Source organism: Bos indicus, chromosome 7 (genome assembly GCF_029378745.1).
Source record: "Bos indicus isolate NIAB-ARS_2022 breed Sahiwal x Tharparkar chromosome 7, NIAB-ARS_B.indTharparkar_mat_pri_1.0, whole genome shotgun sequence".
NCBI classification, from domain to species: domain Eukaryota; kingdom Metazoa; phylum Chordata; class Mammalia; order Artiodactyla; family Bovidae; genus Bos; species Bos indicus.
In genome coordinates this window covers 9,141,452-9,148,304 of record NC_091766.1, presented here as the reverse complement: position 1 = coordinate 9,148,304, position 6,853 = coordinate 9,141,452, and the positions used below count along the sequence as shown (strand labels likewise).

At 40.8% G+C, this 6,853-nt stretch overlaps 1 pseudogene; it reads left to right on the top strand.

Annotated features, from left to right (window-relative positions):
• The first annotated feature begins 5,373 nt into the window (after positions 1-5,373).
• LOC139183953 (olfactory receptor-like protein OLF4) lies at positions 5,374-6,123 on the top strand (annotated as a pseudogene).
• The last annotated feature ends 730 nt before the right edge of the window (positions 6,124-6,853 follow it).

Here is a 6,853-nt window from a genome sequence, read left to right as displayed (position 1 = left end):
TTACTGGCAAGTGTTAGTCAGCTACAGATTTCCAAGTGGAGTTTACACAGAAGAACACATCTGAATACATTCACTTAACATGACCTTTGAGTCAGGGGAAGAAGTCAATAGGTAGAAAATTTAAACTACACTTTGTATTACTAAGCAAAATATTTCACTTTCATGCCCTGTATCTACTCACTAAAGTTTGGATTTTGGTGTGCTTGGGAAAACATCCTATTCTCATTAAGGTAAAAGATTGGTTGCTGTGTTTAAAATGATACATTCTGTGTAATCACCTATAAAGCATGTGAAAAAATTTTCAAAATTATATATATAAAAGATTTTTGGTGAAGAAGATTAATCTGAATAGTGAAAGTGAAAGTGTTAGTGACTTAGTCATGTCCGATTCTTTGTGACCCCATGAACTGTAGCCCACCAATCTCCTCTGTCCATGAAATTCTCCAGGCAAGAATACTGGAATGGGTTGCCATGTCCTCCTGCAGGGGATCTTCCTGACCCAGGGATCGAACCCAAGTCTCCAGCTTTGGAGGCAGATTCTTTACGGTCTGAGCCACCAGGGAAGCCCAAAACTGTGTATACCTGATTCCAACACAGAACCACTTTCTTGCTACTAAAGCATAATTCACAGACCTGGACCTGCAGCGTCAACAACACCTGGGAGCTTGTCAGAAACAGGGTCCCTGGGTTGACAAGAGACTTGGTGAATCAGAGTTTGCACTGAACTAAAAACCTTGGTGATTTGTATGTACAGTGAATTTAGAAATATTTTGATCTAGAATAGGGATTCTCACCATCTTACTATTGATTTGGAACAGGATAATTGTTTATATTGGGTGCTGTTCAGTTCAGTCCTGTCACTCCATCGTGTCCGACTCTTTGCAACCCATGGACTGCAGCACACCAGGCTTCCGTGTCCCTCATCAAATCCTGGAGCTTGGTCAAACTCTTGTCCATCAAGTCGTTGATGTCATCCAACCATCTCATCCTCTGTTGTTCCCTTTTCCTTCTGCTTTCAATATTTCTCATCATCAGCATCTTTTCCAAGAAGTCAGTTCTTCACATAAAGTGGCCAAAGTATTGGAGTTTCAGCTTCAGCATCAGTCCTCCCAATGAATATTCAGGACTGACTTCTTTTAGAATGGACTGGTTGGACCTCCTTGCAGTCCAAGGGACTCTCAAGAGTCTTCTCCAACTAATGCTGCTAATGCTCTGTGGTTTATAGAACATTAGCAGCATCCTTTCAGATACTGTAAAGTAATTCCAAGAACTAAATATTCTCAGATTGAATCACTGCCCCAGAGTTCCAGAACTGAGGGATTCCAATCAGACTCCATCCCTTACTTGGTTTATACTTTTGAGTAAAACATTAAATCCCACTGAGTCCTATTTTGACAATGAAAAATGATGCTCATAAAAGCACTATTTCATAGAATACACTGGTTTTAAAGTTAAATTTGACAATCTCTATAATATGCAAGGGTTTAACTGGTGGCTCAGATGGGAAAAAAATCTGCCTGCAAGCAGGAGTCCTGGGTTCAATCCCTGGGTCAGGATGACCCCCTGCAAAAGGAATGGCAGCTCAAGTATTCTTACCTGGGAAATCCCATGGACAGGGGAGCCTGGCAGGCCACAGTCCATAGGGTCACAAAGAATCAGAATGATTGAGCGACTAAGACATGCATACACATAATCTGATAATCTAGTTTATGGGGCATAATAATAGCTCAGTTCAGTTCAGTTCAGTCACTCAGTCGTGTCCAACTTTTTGTGACCCCATGAATTGCAGCATGCCAGGCCTCCCTGTCCATCATCAACTCCCAGAGTTCACTCAGACTCATGTCCATTGAGTCAGTGATGCCATCCAGCCATCTCATCCTCTGTCGTCCCCTTCTCCTCCTGCCCCCAATCCCTCCCAGCATCAGAGTCTTTTCCAATGAGTCAACTCTTTGCATGAGGTGGCCAAAGTACTGGAGTTTCAGCTCAGTATCTATTTTATAATTGCAAATATTTTATATTGAGGACTAAATGACAACTCTGAACTTGTGATGTAAGTAGAAAACTCTCAAATGGCTTGGAAAAACCATCATGAATCCAGGGAATATAATACCCAAGATTTTATACTAAAGGAGAAAAGTTATCTCCCTTTTTGAAGAGAGGGATAGTTATTTCTAGAAACTTTGGTGACTGTGTCCCCACCACAAATCAAAGATTTGAAGACATATGTGACCTATTTAAGAAAAATCTTCAATAATATACTTTTGAGAAAATTTGAACTCAAGGATGTGATGAGATGCTAGTAGGCTTAAAGTGCTTTGGAAGCAGGAGAATTACTGGAGAAGGAGTAGTAAAAACTGAATTCACCTAACTTATAAAGCAGTCTTCTACGAACAGAGAATCAGCAGGGAAAAGAAAAAAACAATCCATTCTGCCCAGACCAGTGTCTCCAAAGGAAGTCCCGTACTTATAGATTGGAGTCACAGTAGGAAAGCATGTTTAATGAGCTGACATAAAGGCAATGGCAACCCACTCTAGTACTCCTGCCTGGAAAATCCCATGGATGGAGGAGCCTGGTAGGCTGCAGTCCATGGGATCACAAAGGGTCGGACACGACTGAGCGACTTCACTTTCCCTTTTCGCTTTCATGCATTGGAGAAGGAAATGGCAACCCACTCCAGTGTTCTTGCTTGGAGAATCCCAGGGATGGCGGAGCCTGGTGGGCTGCCGTGTATGGGGTCACACAGAGTTGGACACGACTGAAGTGACTTAACAGCAGCAGCAACAGGAAGATGTAAATACCTGCTCTCCTGCCATCCCTCAGCCTGTGCCATAGCTGTTTGACTAGGATGTGATCCTTGCTTTTGCAGCTCTGTATCTGGCTAGAATTCTTCCTGTTGTCTTGTTCGTGGACAAAAGTTTGTCAGTCATTTTCCTTCTATGCAGAAAGTTTGCTCTCAGATTCTGCAGGCAGGTGAGTCCAGGAGCTGAAAAGACACTTTAGGAGAGGGTGAATGAGGATGGAAGCCAGGAACCTGTACCTGAGGTCACCTGAAGACCACTGTAGCATAGCCCAGAGGTCACTGTGGTTGTTTGCTGGCTTTCCTTATCTTAGTGTATATTTATTTATTGTCTAAAAAATAAACTGAACATTGCACTCGGAAATGCAAGTGTTGATGCTGACAATTAAATGGTGTTAATGGAAGTTAAATTAGAAAAAAGAAATGATAGACATAAAATGTTTTCAGTAAAATTAGGCAGTAAGTCTATGAATTGTATTTATTAATGTGCATGTATATGCTTAGTCATTCAGTCATGTTCAGCTCTTTGCAACCCTTTGGACTACAGTCCACCAGGCTCCTCTGTCCAATGGACGTTTCAGGCAAGAATATTGGAGTGGGTTCCTATTTCCTCCTCCAGGGGATGTTCCTGACTCAGAGATTGAACCTGCATCTCCTGTGTCTCCTACATTGCAAGCAGATTCTTTACCTGCTGAGCCATTAGGGAAGCCCATATTTACCAGTAGGAGTAGAGAAATAAGGATGAACCTCAAGGAAAACAGAAATCTTCTGCTGCTTCATATAAACATTTCCAACTTTTGTTGTGTTTTGTGTTTCCTGCTTTGAATTGTTACTTTATTCCTTTTGCTTATTTTTCTTTTAGAATATTCAATCTGCAAGTTCTTTCACATCATAAAGATATAACCATTTCTGTCCTTGGAAAAGAAAATTTTTGCTTTATTATTTTCCCGGGCATCAAGGAGATGTCACTGGATTTGGAATGTTGCCAAACCAAGGAAGCTTTTCTTCACTGTATTGTCTCAGGATACATTTGGGCTATTGGAAATTTTCTCCCTTAATATTCATTGGTCCATTTAATTTTCCTCTCTATTTTTTTTCTCCTCTCTCTTTCTTATACTCTTAATATTTTTCAAATATAAAGAAGAAAGTGGCCATGTAGAAAAAGAACCCCAAATTTATCAGTCCATTAGAAGTTCATGAACTGGAATTTCTAGTACCATTTATACATTCTATACAGGAAAGATAATCTGATTTGACCAGCTTGAGATGTCAGAACTCATGGCCTAAGGATGCTGATTATAGGTGAGAAATGCATGGAGTTACACAGCCCAGGAGTTCTTGTTAGTTCTTGTTAATTTACACCTTGTGGATTGAGAACAACTTTTCAAGCAGAGGCACTTGGGCTTATATAATAAGAGGACTTATAATACAGAGGCAAGAATTCAGTCAAAGATGGTATACTACTAAGGATGTCATCTACTTTAATTCACATGATATTTTTGCAAGAAAATGGAGAATATGTAAGGAGGGAATCTCTGTGGACTGAAGGTTCAGCTGTAGCAGGGAGGCCACCTTGCTCCTCAGCATGCCTGACACCATCTCTAATCATTCCCCCTCTTTCTTATTCTCTGACCCACTGGCTTCCTTTTTGGGTTTGAACATGTGGAACCAGCATCTTCCTCTAATCCTTTGCAGTGGCCGTTCCCTCTGCAGGCACACCCTTCTCCTGTTACAGTACTAGATTCTTCCCTCTCTTTCTTGAAGTCTAATGCTCAAATATCTTCCTGTTTGCTTACCTTACCTGAACACTCAGTACAAAATAACACCTCCTACAACTCTCTCCTTCATAACTGGTTTTGTTTTTTTTCATAGCATCTGTCTTCACCTAACATATTATATAATACTTTATTTGCTCATTATCTCTCAACATCCTTGAGTTGTGGGATATTTGTTTTTCATCATCTCTACTTATTGCTTGGATCATGTTGGCACTCAATATGTATTTCTTAAATGCATGAAAGAATTTTGCATTAAAGCTGTGTAGAATATATGACCTTTTGGTAAATATGCTGAGAATGGGACAAAAAGCCCTAGTTACAGATAAATTGGGGGTATAGCAGGTGATGCTGGTGGTAAAGAACCTGCAGGAGACTTAAGAGACTGGGGTTTCATCCCTGGGTCAGGAATACCCCCTGAAGGAGGGCATGGCAACCCACTCCAGTATTTTTGCCTGGAGAATACCATGGACAGAGGAACCTCATAGGCTGCATTGCATGGGGTCTTCACACAAAGTCAGACACAACTGAAGTGGTTTAGTACACATACTCTCAAAGAGAACTTATCTATACATAAAATAGTAAAATCAGTTTCTTGATGTCACAATAGATATTGTAGTAGTTCAGATATGTGACTTATGCCCATATGTGTGAAAAGTAATTACGTTATTTTCCTTTCTCCTGGTAGTCAACTCCAGCACATGGAACCAGGGAACAACACACAAAATTTTAAATTTCTTCTTCTCAGATTCTCAGAGGCACCAGAACTGCAGCCCCTCGTATTTGGGATTTTCCTCTCCATGTACCTGATAACTGTGTTTGGAAACCTGGTCATCATCCTGGCCCTATGCTCAGACCCTCAATTCCACACAACCATGTACTTCTTCATCTCCAACCTGTCTTTTGTAGACATCTGTCTCACCTCTATCACGATCCCAAAGATGCTGATGAATATTCAGACTGAGAGAAAAGCCATAACCTATGAAGGCTGCATCACCCAGATGAATTTTTACATACTTTTTGCAACATTAGATGACTTCCTGATGACTGTGATGGCCTGTGACTGGTTTGTGGCCATCTGCCACCCCCTGCACTATACAGTCATCATGAGCCCTCGGCTCTGTGGACTACTGTGTCTGGTACCCTGGGTAGTGACTGCCATGTATTCCTTGTTACACAGATTAATGGTGTTGCAATTGTCCTTCTGTCCAGATCTGGAAATTCCCCACTTTTTCTGTGAACTCTATAAGGTGATACAACTTGCCAGTTCTGATACTTTTCTTAATAACATGATGATCTATCTTGCAACTTTCCTACTGGTAGTGGTCCTTTTGCTGGGATCCTTTACACTTACTCTAAAATAGTTTCCTGCTCAGGGGCAGTATGAAGGATTTTCCACCTGTGCATCTCAGCTCTCAGTTGTCTCCTTGTCTTATTGTACAAGCCTAGGATTGTACCTTAGCTCTGCTGCTACCTATAGCTCACATTCAAGCGCAATAGCCTGCATGATGTACACTGTGGTCACACCCATGTTGAACCCCTTCATCTAAAATTTGCTCCTTCTGTAACCCTGTTACCTGGAAGGGTTAATTTTGATAATTCTGGATCTGTTTCTCTGGATTTCACTCCTGTTTTGCTGTTTCTGTTATTACATGCATTTCCAATGGCATGCCTCAGTGAACCCTGCCCCGCCCTTGTTGCTGTTCAGTGTCTAAGTTGTGACACACACTTTGCAACCCCTTGGTCTGCAGCACACCAGGCTTCCCTGTTATGTTCTGTTATGGTGCATAACAACATATAAATATCTCTCTTATAATTACAAGCATTTTATAATGAGGGACTAAATGATAGCTCATAACTTCTGATATAACTGGGAAATGTCTTAGTGGCTTGGAAAGCTATCATGAATCCAGATAATATAACGTCCAATTTTTATATTTAAAATATACACAAAATTACTTTGTCTTTGATGAGGTGAGTAGAAATTTTTAGAGATTTCAAGGGTTATGTCCCCGCCACCAATCAAAGCTTTGAAGACCCATGTGACTCAGTTAAGACAAATTCTCAATATTACACTTTTGAGAGAATTTGAACTCAGGGATGTGATGAGGTCCTGGGAGGCTTAGAGCTTTGGAAGCAGGAAAGTTAAAGGAGAAGGAGTGATAAAAACCGAATTCACCTAACTTATAATGCAGTCTCCTAGGAACAGAGAATCAACAGAATAAAGAGTCCATTCTGTCCAGCCCCGTGTCCTTAAGGGAAATCACATATTTAGAGTAA